This window comes from Bubalus bubalis, chromosome 5 (assembly GCF_019923935.1).
Source record: "Bubalus bubalis isolate 160015118507 breed Murrah chromosome 5, NDDB_SH_1, whole genome shotgun sequence".
Lineage (NCBI taxonomy): Eukaryota > Metazoa > Chordata > Mammalia > Artiodactyla > Bovidae > Bubalus > Bubalus bubalis.
In genome coordinates, this window is record NC_059161.1 from 15115551 (window position 1) to 15133877 (window position 18327).

The window sequence follows — 18327 nt, forward strand, 5'->3', positions numbered from 1 at the left end:
GTTTGTTCAGCAGTCCTCTGCTGGCTTGAAGGACAGCCAGGACTGCCACTAAACAAACACCACTCGCTGTCATCATAAAGAGGGCACAGTAGAATATCTGGGAAGCTTAAGGGCCCCTGCATTGGAAAAGATAGTATTAATATATAAAAAGGCACGTCTTTCTTAATGAAGAGAACACAATTATGTAAAGACACTTTGCAAACTTCTGGTTTAACTCAGACTAGTTCAATCACCTATTACATTTATGTCATCCAAGGGTGTGTGTAATGGAGTGAGTTAGGCTGAATGTGGAGCTGTAATAGTGATCAAACTTTGGAATCAGTTGCTGTCAGGCTTGTGTGCCTTGAGCTCTTATCCCAGAAATCCCATGTCAAATCAAACGCCTGTGTTAGATTGGATTTTGACACTTGCACATTTTAAGTGTTCAATTAATGCTGCTGAATTAAATTGAATTTTAAAACAGAAAAGAGTCATATAATTCAAATTAGTTACAGCAAATCCTTTTTGGTGTGTTTATTTGAACACCCATCACCACTTATGAAACAAGTTTATTACTTGAGGGACTAAGTGTCTGATATGGGCATCAATCAATTTCAACTGAAAATATACAGTGAATTTTCTTTGTAATGTTTGAAAACATATTTCTGGATTTATGGCACATGCTTATTTTTGTATACGCACATATCTATGGACTAGAGAATTCTAACTGTGCTTGGGGATCCTAGGTGGCTCAGTGGTAAAGAATCTGCCTGCCAATGCAAGAGATGCTGGAGATGAGGGTTCCACCCCTGGGTCAGAAAGATCTAGAGAAGGAAATGGCAACTCACTTCAGTGTTCTTGTCTGGGAAATCCCACAGACAGAGGAGCTGGCGCGCTATAGTCCATAGGGTCGTAAAGAGTTGGGCATGACTGAGTGACTGAGTACGCATACACACAACGGTGCTTGGACTCTTTTGGACACTTTACTACAAATGAATGATGTTTGACTGGACATAAATAAAAGTACATTTTTTATAAACATCTCTTTGAATGCTTTTACTTATAAAAAGAATTTCATTGTCCACATTTGTTTCAATGCATTAAAACCTCTATGTGTTGTAAGTAAAAATGTTTGCTAATTACTATAGACATCAATTTCCAATTTTCATAGACTGTCCCCAACAAAAAATTTTAAAGGATTCTCTCTGCTTGGAGACTAGTCTCTCCTTGAGTTAGTGTGTACTCTTTGCCTCACACAGGTAATACTCAACATATTCTAAATATGTGACATTCATATGTGAATGTCATTTTTTCTTAAGAAGTTATCATTTTCCTCTTTCTGACCCATGTTTCAGAGAAGGCAATGGCACCCCACTCCAGTATACTGGGGTCCAGCCCCGGTTGGATCCAGGGATTCCCTCGGGAGGATGGTGTCGGTGACTGAGAGAAATAGAGAAAGAGATAAGGAAAGAATTTTGCAGTTAAGAAAATAGAGGAGAGAAAAGAGGCTGATATTCCTTGGTTTACGCAGAAAGCCAATAAAGCCCCAGCATGGGACTTGCTCTGTTCACGTAGGCCGCAGGCGCCCTCTCGAATCACGGAAGGTGCCCCACCCTGGGCACTTTCTCGAGTGTGTCTTAGAAGCCCAGGCAGGAAAGTGAACCCAGAGGGCCCCTGTGCTCCAGGGAATCAGCCTGAAAAGGAAAAGGAAAGAGATCGGTGAGCAAGGCCTGCAACTTTATTTTCCAAAGTAGTTTTTATACCTTAAGTTGTGCATAGAGGATAATGGGGGGAGGGTGGTAGAGTCATGCAAGGTCAGCAGTCCTTGATCCTTATAGAAACAAGGCTTTCTTTCTGCAAACTTATCATATGCAAAAGCTTTGGGTGAATTTACATCATCTTCTGGCCAGGAGGCCTGTTAACATTTTATGACCCTTTCTTCAGAAAAACTTATTTTTCTCTAAAGGTGATTATTCTAAAGTCAAGCACCACCCTCCAAAAGTATTAGATAAAGTCACAGTCCTATAGGGCAAAAGTGTGGTGGGCTATAACAAGAAAAGAATTAACTCAAGGGTCCAAGGTTACAAACATTAAAGCTACTACTTACATTTTTATACACCAGCTATATTAATCAATACACTCCCAGGGACACAGTAGGTAAGGGATATGGAAACTTGGCAGCAAGCATTAGCTCAACAAAGAAATCCTCTACTAGCTCTATTCTAACAATTTTAACTCTGAGAAGCTCTGCGTTGTTAGAATATCTTAAGCTTCCTGTGCCTCTCGTGGTTGGGAGGCTGTGAATCTGAACAAACCTGTCAGGCAAGCTAGAAAGTCATCAGAGGGGTTTGAATTAAAACACTCCTATTATGCCCAGGAGACTTATTAACGAGAGCTCTAAGTTAATTTTCTTCAAAGAAAGGTGGTCGGGGATAGCCCCCCGTTAATGTCAGGGGAGTTAGTAAAAGTCATAAAATAGTAAAACAGACAGATTCTGGTTTTGGGGTAGACACTCAGGCAGATCCGGGGGGGCGCCCTTGAGCTCTGACTCACCTTGCCCATCAGAGCTCTCCCGCATGACCTTGTTGTGGGTGGGGACTCCCGTGCTGGCTCCTGGCACCAGTACTCTTGCCTGGAAAATCCCATGGACGGAGGAGCCTGGTGGGCTGCAGTCCATGGGATCGCTAAGAGTCGGACACGACTGAGCGACTTCACTTTCACTTTTCGCTTTCATGCATTGGAGAAGGAAATGGCAACCCACTCCAGTGTTCTTGCCTGGAGAATCCCAGGGAGGGGGGAGCCTGGTGGGCTGCCGTCTATGGGGTCACACAGAGTCGGACACAACTGAAGCGACTTAGCAGCAGCAGCAGCAGCAGACCCTTGTTTACTGTTCATAAAACTCTAAATTTGGAAAGGATCTTAGTGATCACCTGTTGCATCCCTTCAAACATTACTTTAAAAAAAGTTATTTATTGATGTATGGCTGCTGTGGGTCTTCATTGCTGCATGTGGGCTTTCTATAGTTGTGGCAAGCATGGACTACTCTTCTTTGTGGTGCACAGGCTTCTCATTGCAGTGGCTTCTCTTCTCGCAGAGCACAGGCTCAAGGCGCAAGGCTTCAGTAGTCGCAACACTAGGGCTCAGTAGTCGCTGCTTGTGGGCTTAGTTGCTCTGCGCCATGTGGAATCTTCCCGGGCCAGGGATTGAACATGTGTCTCCTGCATTGGCAGGCAGAATCTTCACCACTGGACCACCAGAGAAGTCCCTTCGACATTACTTTTTAAAAGAATTTTCATCTTTCAGTCATTTAAAGCACATTACTATTAAATCAAGTTACTCTTGTGATACGTTTGCATGGACCAAAGTGAAGCAAACCTGTAGCCATTCACCAGAAGTCATCTGAGACCGGGGATATGTCTGGTTTCTTGATAAGTAGCTCTGTCTGATACCTTGGTATTTTGTCCACCAGCTAAACATGACTATATTTTTTAGTTTAGTTATGCTTGGGAAATGAAATACTTGTTAATGTAGCTATTTACTGGTTAAATTTTGTATAGTATAAAATGCAAACCATATATGGTTTTATACAGTCTAAATAAAAATTCTGATTTGTCAAGGCTTGTGAAGACACAGGTTGGAATACTTTAAATGTAATAAATCTAAAATAAGCCAGACAGAGAAATACAAATACTGCATAGTATCACATATATGTGAAATCTAAAAAAATGTCAAAGGATAGAAACAGAGGAGAGAAGTGGTTGCCAGGGTTGGGGGTACGGGAAATAGGAGATGTTGGTGATAGGGTACGAAGTTTCAGTTATAAGATCAAAAGGGTCTGAGGATCTAATGAAAACACAATGATTGTAGTGATAACACTGCACTGTATAACTGCTGCTGCTGCTCCTGCTGCTAAGTCGCTTCAGTCGTGTCTGACTCTGTGCGACCCCATAGATGGCAGCCCACCAGGCTCCCCGTCCCTGGGATTGTGCTGTATAACGAAATTTGCTAAAAGAGTAAAACTTAAATGTTCTCGCTGCCCACCTCCCCCAAGGATAAATACATCAGGTGATGAATGTGTTAATTAACAAGATGGGTGTAATCCTTTCACAATGTCTGTGTACATTAAATCACCATGATGTACATTTTCAATGTCTCATGATTTTATGTCAACTATATGTCAATAAAACTGAAATACTAGGTCTCAACATGTTTTATTCATATTATGTATACTTAAAGATTTAGTTAAATTACTTGAACCTCTCGAAGAGTTGGAGCCAACTAACTTGTAGTGTCCAGCTCTTTGCGACCCCATGAACTGTAGCCTGCCAGGCTCCTCTGTCCACAGAATTCTCCAGGCAGTAATACTGGAGTGGGTAACCATTTCCTTCTCCAGGGGATCTTCCTAACCTAGGAATCAAACCCAGATCTCCTGCATTGCAGGCAGATTCTTTACCGTCTAAGCTGCTTGGAATTAGTCCAGATTTAAGAGCTGGACCTGAAAAAGCAGGTTTCCATCAGAGACCAGAATAAACAGAACTTCTCCTCTCAGCCATTAAGCATTTATCACCACCAGCATATATATATAGTCTTTGGTTCATTTGCTGTCTGAAGCTATGTTGCCATTGAACTACTGTTGAATATTTTTTTTGGCCTGTCAAACACACACTATAGTTTCAGTGAAACCACAGATTCTTGCCTACCTTCCCCCTTCACTTCCAATGAACCAAGTAGTTATTTTGGTATGAAAGTCTAAAAATTGTGCTATTATGATAGTTAAAGGCGACAAGTTAGAAGAATAATCAAAAAAGCAACCAGAGAGGTAAAGTGAATTCAAGCAAAAATTTTTTGTCTGTGCTATTTGGATTGGATAAATTCCAAAATCACAGGACAGTTTTTGATGTTGTTATGACTGAAAGCTTAAATAGCCTTCCAGTTTTTTAACTTGTAGATGGAATGTGGTTAAGATTGAAACAGACTTCTTAAAATGACAGAGCAAATGGTATGGTTGTTTTAATATGTGGCTAGGGCTTCCCTGGTGGCTCAGCTGATAATGAATCAGCCTGCAATGTTGAGAGACCTGGGTTCGATCCCTGGGTTGGGAAGATCCCATGGAGAAGGGAACGGGCTACCCACTCCAGTATTCTGGCCTGGAGAATTCCATGGACTATGCAGTCCATGGGGTCGCAAAGAGTCGGATACAGTTGAGTGACTTTCACTTTCAATAGATAATCAATATTACCAAGGAACTCTGTCTGGCATATGTTCCACATTTCTTGTATTATTTTTTTATGGCTTCACAGGCTCTTTGTTGCTGTGCTCGGGCTTTCTCTAGTTGCAGTGAGTGGGGACTATTCTCCAGATGCGGTGCATGGGCGTCTCATTGTGGTGGTTTCTCTTCTTGCTGTTTGTGGGCTCGAAAGCACGGGCTCAGTAGTTGTGGCGCAGGGGCAGTTAGGCCCTGTAGAATCTTCCTGGACCAGGGATCAAACTGGTCCCCTGCATTGGCAGGCAGATTCTTAACCATTGGACCTCCAGGGAAGTCCCAAGGTAACTTTGAAAACTCAACATCCAGGAGAGCCTGGAGAAAATCCTCACCTATTGTTACAGAGTGGTGAGCTGCAGTGGTCCTTCCCACCCTGTAAACAAACTTAGAGCCTATAAAGTGGAAGAGAACCATACTAGGAGCTATTGTTCATTCTATTAGTTGTTTTGAATTTTTAAATTAAACATTGGGTAGCTATAAAAGAATGCTTATGAAACTTGCAGAAAATATAAAGAACATACAGTTACCTCTTATTTCTTAGGTGCCTCTCTCTGATCCTATTACCTTCTTTTCCCTTTGAGAAAGCATCATCCTGGATTTTGTGGTTTTATCGCATATGTTTAATCGTTTTGCATGTTTTTAGACTTAATCTCATGAAATTTTATGACATCTTCTTTCATGGCTTCTATTTCCAGTATTTCCAGTGATTCACCCATGTTATTGCTTGTAGCTATATTTCATTTTCATTGCTGAATACATTTCATTATATTAATATGCCATAATTTTTTGTATCCATTTTACTATTGATAGGCATTTGAGTTGCTCCCATTATTTATTGTTAACAGTGCTACTGTGAACACTCTCTGCTGCTCGTTTATAGAAATTTACTTTTGATTTGATTTACTAATGTCTTAAGGAATGTTCACATCTGTGCTAGGTGTATTTGACCTGTAATCTTCCTATTTTGCAATTGACAGTTTTAGATTTTGCTATTAAGTTTATTCTTGCTTCAGAAAAGGAGTTAGAGACTGTTCCTATCTCTTCTTTTTTCCTTTTCTATATTCTGGAATAGTTTAAGACTGGAATTTCTAATGTATTTTTCTACTTGGTAAAGCTTGCCCGTAAAACTTTTTAAATGTAGTGTTCTTTTGGAGGGAGGGTTTTAAACTACTTAGCTTTTAAATTGTTGTAGGATTATTAGCTTTTCAATTGTTGTACGATTATTCAGTTTTACTATTTGTCAAGTCAGTTTTAGTAGATTACAGTGTCCTAGAAATGTATCCATTTTGTTTATGATTCAAAAAAACTAGTGGCATATAGTTGTGTATAGTATCCTCATATTTTGAAAGAATACACTCACAATGCCTCCTTTATTCTCTGTACCATCTGCACTTGTTCCCTCCTTATTTATCATATTGCTTATTTATAGCTCCTCTCTTTTTTCTTGTCCAGTCTTACTAGAAGGTTGTCAATTTTGTCAGCTTTTTCAAAAAACCAAATTTGGACTTTGCAGAGTATTGTGTATCTGTTTACTCTTTTTTTAATCTCTGATGTTATCATTTAAAATTGCCTTTCTTCTGTTTCCTTGGGATTTGTTTTGCTGGAGTTTTTTCCTCACCTCTACAACGAGTAGATGCTCAGTTCATTGGGATTGTTTTAAAATGCTTTGAGACTCTTTCCTTTAAAAAAAAAAAAAAGTGGGGAGTGAGGACGAATTTTCCTTCTCTTGTGAGCCAGACTTAGTGACTCACTTCTCACAAGTAGAAAGTGGCAAAAATGATAGTATGTGACTTCCAAGAATAGGTCACAAGAAAGAGTAGCTTCTGCCTGGCTTTTTCTCTTCTGGATCACCCACTTGGGAGAACCTAGTCACCACGCAGTGGGAACACACAAGCAGCCCTCTGTGAAGGGCCACGTGGGGAGAAACTGAAGCCTCCTGCCAACAGCCAGCACCAACTTGCCGGCCAAAACCTTGCAAGTGGATGCATTGTGGCCTTCAGATGATGTGACTGCAACCTTGACACCTCAAGCCAGAACCACGTAGCCATGCTTTCAAAATCCTGACCCACAAAAGCTATGAGAGAGGATAGATATTTATTGCTTTGGCTTATGCCATTAGCTCTTGGGATAATTTGTCTTGCAACAGTAGAAATTATTATAAAATACTCATTAATCACCAGCCCTTCTACCCTGACATAAGCATTTAAACGCTATAAATTCCCCTCTATATATTGTTTTAACTAAATCCCGCAAATTTGGATAGACAGTGTTTTTCATTATCATTAAGATTTAAATATTTTCTAATTTCCATTATCATTTGTTCTTTGACGTATGAGTTACTTAGAATTACATTTTTTAATTTCCAAATTTATATTAGTGTCTGCTGCTGCTAAGTTGCTTCAGTCGTGTCCGACTCTGTGCGACCCCATAGAAGGCAGCCTACCAGGCTCCCCCGTCCCTGGGCTTCTCCAGGCAAGAACACTGGAGTGGGTTGCCGTTTCCTTCTCCAATGCATGGAAGTGAAAAGTGAAAGTGAAGTCGCTCAGTCGTGTCCGACTCTTTGAGACCCCATGGACTGCAGCCTACCTCCGCCCATGGGATTTTCCAGGCAAGAGTACTGGAGTGGGGTGCCATTGGCTTCTCCAATATTAGTGTATATTTATTCTTAATTTCTAGTTTAACTGCACTGTAACAGAAAATATATGATATAACCCTTTAAAATTTGTTGCACCTTACTCTATGGCTCTGTATGTGGTCAATTTTTATGAAAGCGCCATAGATAATTGAAAAGAATATATATTTAACAGTTGTATACACCCATTAGCTGAAGTGTGTCAATACGTCATTCAAGTCTGTATTTTTCCTCATTATTTTTTATGCTAAATTTATCAATTACTAGGAGAGGTGTGTTAAAATCTGCCACTATGGTGATAGATGGTTTTCATTTCTATTAACTGTTGAATTATATTTTGTTACATATTTTGTAATATATATATGTTATACATATATTTGTGTGTGTATATATATGTACACACACAACTAGATGAATACATGTTTGACATTGTTCTATCTTCCTAGTGTCTTTTTTCTTTATGAAATGACTCATTTTATCTTTATTAATGCTTTTTTGCCTTTGATTTTATTTTGACTGATATTAATGTAGCTACACTTTCTTTTTCTTTAGTGCTTCCCTGGATATCCAGTTAGTAAAAACAAAAACAACGTTTTAAATGGAGTATTCATGCTTCTTATATCTACTGTAATTACTCATACAGACCTACTATCTTATTTTGTCTTTTCTATATCGCCCACCTTTTCTATTGCCTTTTCTCTGCATTCTGGCCTTCTTCTGAATTATTATCACTATACAGTCGATGTGTATATTCTATTTATATTTTGTTAGCTGCATAACTTTTCAAAGTCAAAAAATTAATCAATATCCTTAATTCTGGCTCAAAAAATACAGAGAATTTAAAACATTTTAATTCCATTAGTGCTCCCCCCACTCCCTACTCACTGATAGGCAGATATTGTTGACTTGATTTTAATTCTTTTTTATTTTAACCTTAAAATATATTATTGTTACTACTTTTTACATTACAACTTTAATGTTTACCTTATCTTTATCACTGTTTGCTCATAATTTCTTTTTCTATCTCAGACCTTTCTTCGGGGAGCATTTTCTTTCTGCTTAAAGTTTATCCTCCAGAAATTTCTTCAGTTTGGGATCACATTTTCTTAGATTTTGTTTATCAGAAAATATCATTATCTTATCCTTGTTCTTAAAAGATGTTTTCACTACATATGAAATTCTGGTGTGGCAGTTATGCTTCTATTACCACACTGAATATTTTTTCCACTATCTTCTGGTTTCTGTCACTTAAGTTGAGAAATTTGCTATCAGCCTAATTGTTGTTCTTTTGAGAGTAATTTGGTTCCTTTCTTATTTTTCTAAAAAAAGAAACCAGCTCTTTGGTATTCTGTAGATTTATAAGAATGTGTCTTAGCTGTAATTTCTTGTTTATTTATATTGCATGAGATTTGTTGGTCTTCCTGAATCTGTGGGTTATCATTTAATCAATTTTGGAGAACTCTTAGCCATTATCTCTTCTTCTCTCTCATTCTCTGTTTATTCTCCTTTAAGAAATCTGATTAAATATAGAATATATATTCTTATTCTCTTAACCTTTTATTCAATATTTTCCATCTTTTTTTTTTCTGAACAGTTTCTACAAATCTCTGTTCTCAGCTGTATTTAATCAGCTTTTGTGCTGTGCTTAGTCACTCAGTTGTGTTGCAGCTCTTTGCGACCCATGGGGATTCTCCAAGCAAGAGTACTGGAGTGGGTTGCCATGCCCTCCTCCAGGGGATCTTCTCAACCCAGGAATTGAACCCAGGTCTCCCGCATTGCAGGCGGATTCTTTACTGTCTGAGCTACCAGGGAAGCCCATGTTTTTAATATTTTTTTAAATTTTCAGTTTGATTCTTTTTCTAATCTGAATTTCTTTCTGTTCACTCACATTTTCAATTGCTTCTTTTATTTTTAAATATGTTAAACTTAGTATATCTTGTATTCTGTGGTCACTGATTCCAGTATCTAAGATCTTAATGGGTTGTGTTCTGCTCTCACTTCTCTTCGTTCTTGCTTATGGCACCTTGTTAACTCGTGTGCTTTGTGATTTTTGATGATAAGCTCATATTGCATTGAGGCCAACCGAAGGTGAGATCCTCTAGAGAGGATTTGGGTTACCTCTTACCAGATGCTTGAGGGCACTGCTGGATATTTGGACCACTCAGCTAATGTGAATTTAGGCCGTGAAGGCTGTGGGGACATGCTTATGAATGTGATTTTTCATGAGGAATATTTATCTCCTTCACTTAATGCCCTGGTTTTGAAACAGGCAATTTTCCTTGTACTGGTCTAAGACCATTTGTCTGCAGGTGGTTTCTGCAATTTAATGTAGTACCTTATATGGATTTGTTACCAAGTCTTTTGAGTTGGGGCCTAGTGAGGGTCCTCCTGCCTGGTGGTGTTTGTGTTTGTGGCAGTAGAATGAGATTGAGTTCAGTTCAGAAGCAAAAGAAAGCTTTATTCTTTGAGTGAAGAATGGAAAAGCTTGTGCTCTAGAATTCACTTTCCTGGGCAGGCTCTTGGCCGAGTTGCCTTATAGGGTTCTGTCTGCAGAGGGAGGGGGTGGAGTTCTTGCCAGTTGGCTCTGCAGGTGTTTTGCAAGTATTATGCCAGACAGAGAAAGGCAAGCGTGAATGGGAAAGATATACACAGCTAAATGCAGAGTTCCAGAGACTAGCAAGGAGAGAGAAGGTGTTCTTAAATGAACAATGCAAAGAAAGAGGGGAAAACAGCAGAATGGGAAAGACTAGAGATCTTGTCAAGAACACTGGATATATCAAGGGAGCATGTCATGCAAAGATGGGTACAATAAAGGACAGAAATGGTAAGGCCCTAACAGAAGCAAAAGAGATTATGAAGAGCTGGCAAGAATACACGGAAAAACTATACCAAAAAAAAAAAAAAAAGAAGTCTTAGTGACTCAGATAACCACGACAGTGTGGTCACCCACCTAGAGCCAGACATCCTGGAGTGTAAAGTCAAGTGGGCCTTAGGAAGCATTACTACAGACAAAGATAGTGGAGATAACAATTCCAGCTGAGCTATTTAAAATCCTAAAAGATGATGCTGTTAAATAGGTGCATTCAATATGTCAGCAAGTATGGAAGACTCAGCAGTGGCCACAGGACTGGAAGAAGTCAGTCTTCATTTCAGTCCCAAAGAAGGACAAGGCCAAAGAATGTTCAAACTGCCATGTAATTGTGCTCATTTCACATGCTAGCAAGCTTATGCTCAAAATTCTTTAAGCTAGTTAGGCTTCAGCACTACATGAAGTAAGAACATCCAGATGTATAAGCTGGATTTAGAACAGGCAGAGGAACCAGAGACCAAAATTTCTAACATTTGTTGGATCATGGAGAAAGCAAGGGAATTCCAGAAAAGCATCTACTTCTGTTTCATTGACTATGCTAAAGCCTTTGACTTTGTGGATCACAGCCAACTGTGGAAAACTGTCAAGGAGATGAGCATACCAGGCTACCTTGCCTGTCTCCTGAGAAACCTATATGTGGGTCAAGAAACAACAGTTAGAACCAGACATGAAACAACAGAGTGGTTCAAAACTGGGAAAGGAGTATGAGAAGGCTATATATTGTCACCCTGCTTATTTAACTTATGTGCAGAGTACATCATGCGAAATACTGGGCTGAATGAAGTACAAGCTGGAATTAAGACTGCCAGGAGAAATATCAAGAACCTCAGATATGCAGATGATACCACTGTAATGGCAGAAAGTGAAGAGCAACTAAAGATCCTCTTGATGAGGGTGAAAGAGGAGAGTGAAAAAGCTGGCTTGAAATTCAGCATTAAAAAATGAAGATCATGGGGTCTAGTCCCACCACTTCATGGCAAATAGAAGGGGAAAGAGTGAAAGCAGTGACAATTTTCTTGGGCTCCAAAGGCACTGCAGACAGTGACTGCAGCCATGAAATTAAAAGACGCTAGCTTCATAGAAGGAAAGCTATGTCAGCATATTAAAAAAAAAAAAAAAGCATTAAACCTTGACAGCGTATTAAAAAGCAGAGATATCACTTTACTGACAGAGGTCCATATAGTCAAAACTATGATTTTTCCAGTAGCATGCACAGATATGTGTTGGACCATAAAGAAGCCTGACTGATGAAGAGTTGATACTTTCAAACTGTGGTGCTAGAGAAGACTCTTGAGAATCTCAGGATACTGCAAGGAGATCAAACCAGTCAATCCTATAGGAAAGCAACCCTGAAAATTCATTGAAAGGACTGATGCTGAAGTTGAAGATCCAATACTTTGGCCACCTGATGCAAAGAGCCAACTCATTGGAAAAGACCCTGATGCTGGGGAAGATTGAGGGCAAGAGGAGAAGGGGGCAGCACAGAATGAGATGGTTGGATGACATCACCAACTTGATGGACATGAGTCTGAGCAAGCTCTGGGAGATAGTGAAGGTCAGGGGAGCCTGGAGTGCTGCAGTGCATGGGGTTGCAAACAGTCGAACACGACAGTGACTGAACAATGACAGCAAATGCCAGACTGAAGTGCCAGTCAGAGCATTTTCACACCAGGCCTGCCTCCACCATCCTGGATTGCAGTGTCTTGTGCAGAGCTTCTGCACACAGCCTGCCAAGCTGAGGTGTTAGGCTCAGCAGTTCTGCACTGGAAACTCTAATCCCAGGAGTTAGGCGCAAGGCGTCTGCGCCCAGCCCCCTGTTGGCAAGTGACACTAGACTAAGCACAAAAGAAGACGTTAAACCTTAACTTACCATCTAGATTCCATCTCGTTTATCCTGAGGACCCCAGTGGGCTTTGCCAGTGACAGATTGGGCCTTTGTTTCTGATACTCAGCATCCTGGGAGGCTGTAAAGAGAGTAGCTAAATGTCATTAGCTCAAAGATCGTGAAGGCATTAGGTCTACCAATGTCCACTTTTCTAAAAGTGGCTTCAAGTCTGGACTTACACTTTGGTGTTTTATATTAGTTTCCTAGGGCTGTTGTTGGGTTTTGTATTAGTTTGCTAAGGCTGATATAACAGAGTACCACTGACTGGGTGGCTTAAAACACCATCAGTTGATTGTCTTATCATTCTGGAGGCAGGAAGATGTTGGAAGTGTTCATTTCTTCTGAGTGCTGTGAGGGAATGATCTGTGAGAGAAGCCAGGCTTCTCTCCTTGGCTTATAGAAGCATCGCCTCTATCTCTGCCTTTCTCTTCACGTGGCATCCTCCCTATGTACATGTCTGTGTCCAAATATCCCCTTTTTATAAGGACATCACTGTATTATTCTTGCCTGGAGAATCCCATGGACAGAGGAGCCTGGTGGGCTATATATAGTCCATGGGGTCGCAGGGAGTCGGAGTAACTAAACACATGCACATCATTGTTTGAGGGCTCAACCGACCCCAGAATGGCTTCATCTTAACTTACTTGTTCTACAATGACCTTCTTTCCAAACAAGGTCACTTTTTAAAATACTGAGGGTCAGAAGTTCAACATACGAATTTGGAGGGAACACAGTGTAACTCATAACAGATTCTTTACTCTATTGCCAGCTCATTAAGGCATTTAAAAATATTATTTACAGTGTACTTTATCCAACATATTTTTATTTTCAGCTAGAGGAATGGTTACAGTAGAGAGCCCACCATGTTGTTAGATACCAGTAGATAAAATCTGAATGACCTTCGAAGTCAAATGTCTCTAGTAGTAGTTTTACAAAGGCAGCTTCCATATTTTCCATTCATCCTGCAGCCGTTTTGTATTGCCCTTGAGGTTCTGCAACTGCACATTCCCTTCTTTGCACTTGGAAAAGAGACTCAAAACCTAACTCTGACATTTGGAACATTTTCAAGTTCTGGGGCCACTTCAGGAATCAGTGTTTTGGTCAATTCTAGGCTGAATGCTCTCTGCAACTATAGTACATATCAGCCATGATAATAGTTATAAAGTCGTCAGTCATCATGATTTAATTATACCTTACATGCTTCAGGTAAGATGACAGAGAAATGTGGGACTACATCTTAGGAAGCCTTCCATTAAAAAGAGTTCGAACCATTTCTGTATATAAAGGGTCAAAAAGTCTCAGCTCTCTGAAAACTTAATCAGAAGCACTTATTGGTTTAGGGTTATCCAGAGACAAGAATTTTAAACCATGTTTTTCAAAATGTGGTCCCTGAATGTCCATTTGCCCTTGAATGACCTGGTGTGTGGGGTCAGAGTGGTGAGCAGACTTAACATTTCAGATTTCCTGGCTTTACCCCACACCTACTAAATGAGAATCTCTGAGAAGAGGAGCCCAGAAATCTGTATTCTAAACCAGTGTCCCTTCAAAGTTAGAGAATGGTTACTGCCTAGGGTTTTCCTCTAAAATGTAAGGTATTTTGCTGTAAGCAACTCAGTGTTTATTTTTCTTAAATTATATTCCTGGTGGAGAGTTAGGATTTTTATAATATGAAATCAGTGTTTGAAGTGATATTCAACAAGCTGTTAAAAAACAGGGCATGACCACAGTGTGCTTAACATTTATGGGACAACACTGAACCAGTTACATGGTATTTTAGCTAGGGTACTTCATAGAATTTCCTTTCTGAAAATTATCTTAAATCTAACAACAAGTACAGCTGTGATGTATTTTATTTATTTACCAAGTTTTGCATTCCTAGTGTGAGCCTTTTTCTTTTCTATTGAATTATCTAGTTTTATGTAACAGCTCCCTCTGCCAAGCTTGTACCTTAGTATGTATAGATGGATGATCTCCTTTAAAAGATGGACTCTTTCCCCTTCTGCCTGTGTCCTCTTCTAACTGTTGCATGGGAGGAAAAAACTTTTCTCCACCCTCTTAGGGTCCCTGGCTGGGTCTGAATATTAGACTAACAAAGACAGATTAACAGGAGAAAAGCTTATACATTTCTTTAATGTAAGTTTTAGGTGACGTGGGAGCCTTTACAAGGAAATGAAGACCTGAAGAAATGGTTAAACCTGAGTGTTTTTATGCTGAGTGTGATGAAGAATGGAAAGTCATGGAAAGATATGATAGGTCAAAGAGTATGAGCTAAGTGTGGTAAACTGAGGCTTCCTCAATGGCTCAGCGATAAAGAATCTACCTGCAGTGCAGGAGACACGGGAGATGCAGGTTCAATCCCTGGGCTGGGAGGATCCCCTGGAGGAGGAAGCAGCAACCCACTCCAGTACTCTTGCCTGGAGAATCCTGTGGACAGAGAAGCCTGGTGGGCTAAGTGCATAGGGTCACAGAGAGTTGGACATGACTGAGCACGCATGCATGCAGTACACTGGGGGACCTAAGCAAGGTCTGTTTGTATAAATTCTTCTTGGTGTCCCTCTGTCTTCAGGTTGAGGAGACTCCTTCCTCCGTGTATAGGGAGGACACTTCTCACAGTAGCAGAAGAATCTTGGGTTTTGAAAACTTGAGTTAACTTGGTGCTGCCTTTAAATGTTGAGGGCTCCCTGAGTGCTCCTCTGAGTTTGGGAACAAAGTGAACCGAGATGTTTGCTTACAGGTGTAAACCCAGTGAGCCTCCAACTTTGGTGGCATCAGAATCCCCTGGAAGGCCTGTTAAAGCACAGATTGCTGGGCGCTAGCTCCAAAGTTTATGAATCAGCAGGTCTAAGAGCTGAGTCCTAAGAATTTTCTTTTCTACCATGTTCTTGGGTGATACTGATACTCCTGGTCAACCAGACTTGGAAAACCACTGTATTAACTTGTTTAACTCTCACAAGAGTCTTGCGAGGTGAACACCGTTGTCATCAGACCTTCATTTTATAGATGAGGATTCTGAGGCAGCCAGGAAGACAAGATTTTAAGCACAGGCAATCTGACTCCAAAGTTCGGCTCTATCACACCTGCCGGGCCACTGTGCCTTCTCAGTGAACAAGCGCTTATTAAGCACCTGTTGTGTGCTCATTATTTGACTAGCTGCTGTTTGAAAAATCTAGTCCAATTCTTTATTCGGCCCAAATGATGTGAGGATAGTCCCTTCTCACTGATCCATGCCAGCATAATTAATTTCATGTTATCTATCTGAGAGGGAAGTGAGCGGCTGTACATTTGCTGAAACTAAGGTGACAATTAAGATACAGAAATTCAGTCTCTTCTCTGCCTTTTAAAAAACATGACTTACCTTTAATTGAGGGATAATTGCTCTTTTTTTTAAATGTGAAATTGTGCCCTGACCCAGATGGGTGTTCTTGTAGCAAACTGTATACTATAAAAATGCTCTTCCAAAATCAGAGTTTTCTTGGCTTATGCAAATATACAGCTGAAAATAATTTGGGGGTATATTGGGATATATTGTAGGGGTGAAAATGAAAATTCGTAGTACTTCTGTATTACCATCTCTGTATGCTTTAAGTACATAGCCTGTATATATATATTTTTTTCTTTTAACATTTTCTTATGCTAGCTGGATTCCTATATTGATTTTGCTGAAGGGGAGTCCTGACTTGACCTGATTTTTTTTTAGTGTTTTCTTTTGGAGACCACAAATTATGCTTCAAGTGACCACCATCTGCCTGTTAGTAGGACCTTCCTATTTTAAGGGGCTTAGAAAGGGAGTGAAAGAGAAGGAAGTTGGGGAGGAGCGTTGACATCATAATAGCCATTTTTGATCAAGCCACTCGCTTGGTCAAAGTTCCCTTTCCTGTGGGAAATCAGGGTACAGCCTATGCAAGTACCAACTGAGAAGAGAAAACTAAGAAAAGAACTGAAACTTCTCTTCATTTGGAGTTCCCTGTTCCTTCCCCAGTTTTCCATAGAAGGCAGAGGGTGGCACAAACGCCTGGCCTGGCGATAACCAATTTTCTTCTAGTTTTGTGTATCTATGCCAGGCATAAATGACACCTTAAATGACAAGGTAGGCAAAATTTGGAACAAAAGACCCCTTATTAAGTAACTACCATATCCAGAGCATTGTCTTAGATGCTGGGTGGGAGGAAACCAACCTCAAACATACAGCCGCTGCTTGTAAACAAGACTCAATTGTAGGGCTAGTCCATTCAATTGATAGTAGAGAGTTTGGGACCTAATTATTTTCTTCTGACTGTCAAGGACAGGTGGAATAACAGAACTAGGAAGTAGACCAGGAACATCATTTTACTTCATTCCATCTCATCTCAAGTCAACTCTTGCCCAACTTGAAGTGGTTTAGCTCCTGAAAACATGGTGGATCAACCCACACGTGCGTCTCTCAGACATCTTAGCCACTGTCCTTTCCTTCTTCCTTGTGAGGAGAGTGATAGCTGAAGGTCTCCCCTCTTCTGTTCTTTCCCACTGTTTAAGACATCTAATGAGATATTTTCAAGTTGTGAGAAGCAAAACCCTCTCCAAAAAGTTATAGACTCCTTTGGGTAATTGTAATGAGTCATTCTTGCCAAGAACATAGGTGGCTTGCATCCGCCTCGCTCTTCTTATCAGAAGAAGCTTAACACACACAGAGTGAGCTGTACTTCCTGGCACTATGTGCCCTAGTCTGAAACCACAACATTGTGCAACAAGGCCATTCATTGAGGGCATGCAGTATTACAGCTGGGCCACTTTTGATATGTGTAGAGTAGTGTGTGTGTGTGTGTGTGTGTGTGTGTGTGTTGTGTGTTGTGTGGTGGGGACTACATCCCAGCTTTCTGTCTGGCCTTGCTGGCATTGCTGTCTTAGTGTAGGTGCTGCATTGTGTATCTTTTATGCAGATGCATGTCATCATATTTAGTGTTTGACTATAAAATAAATCAATTTACCTGCATCTGTGCTGGCCAATGAGCAACATTAAAATGAAAAATAAATTGAATTCTTGTCGACAGAAACAAGTGCAAAACTTCTATTATTTCTTCTATAACAGATCTTGCAAACAAAATCTTAGGATTGCCAGAAAGTTCTAAGTATAATTAATATCATTCATTTTGTGTTAGGTTGATGGACGTTTATAGTTGGGTTTGGTCATTTATGAAATAAGTATAGGGAAATTCCCAACATAGATGAGTAGACAGAGAAGGTGGTCTAAAGTTATCCCATTTTTGATTCCTTTTCTGATTTCTAGATCCATATTTGATGATTTTAAATAAACAGGGTACTACTCTACTCAAACATTTTTCCTTTTACCAGGTTAGGACTCTAAGCCACTATACTCTAATTAAGATGTTCCTAGAAATGTGAATTTCATAATTGAAGAGAAGGGGGCAGATTTGAAACTGAAATATTATAATAGGGAGCTAACAATTGGAAATAAATGGACCGTTACACATTATAATCTTGAAATTTTATTTCTTGTCTTCTTAACTTTCCTCCAAAGAACATATCCTAGAATTACAACACTGTTCTTACTGTCTCTTTAGAACTAAATCCCGCGCTAGTAGCTCCGTTGCGGATCCCTAGTTTGACTTTCTGAAGGCCTTGGCTTATGTGTTATTCCCCTGGAAAGCCTTCCTTAGTCTATCAGGGCCAGATGAAAGCCCCTCTGATTTCCTTCTTTCTGT

The 18327-nt window shown here is 40.0% G+C and overlaps 1 protein-coding gene across 1 annotated transcript in view; it reads left to right on the forward strand.

The window, feature by feature from the left end:
* The window catches only part of NIBAN1 (niban apoptosis regulator 1), a 185924-nt gene that overhangs the window by 106298 nt on the left and 61299 nt on the right, over nucleotides 1-18327 (forward strand). The gene's annotated exons all lie outside the window — the stretch shown is intronic.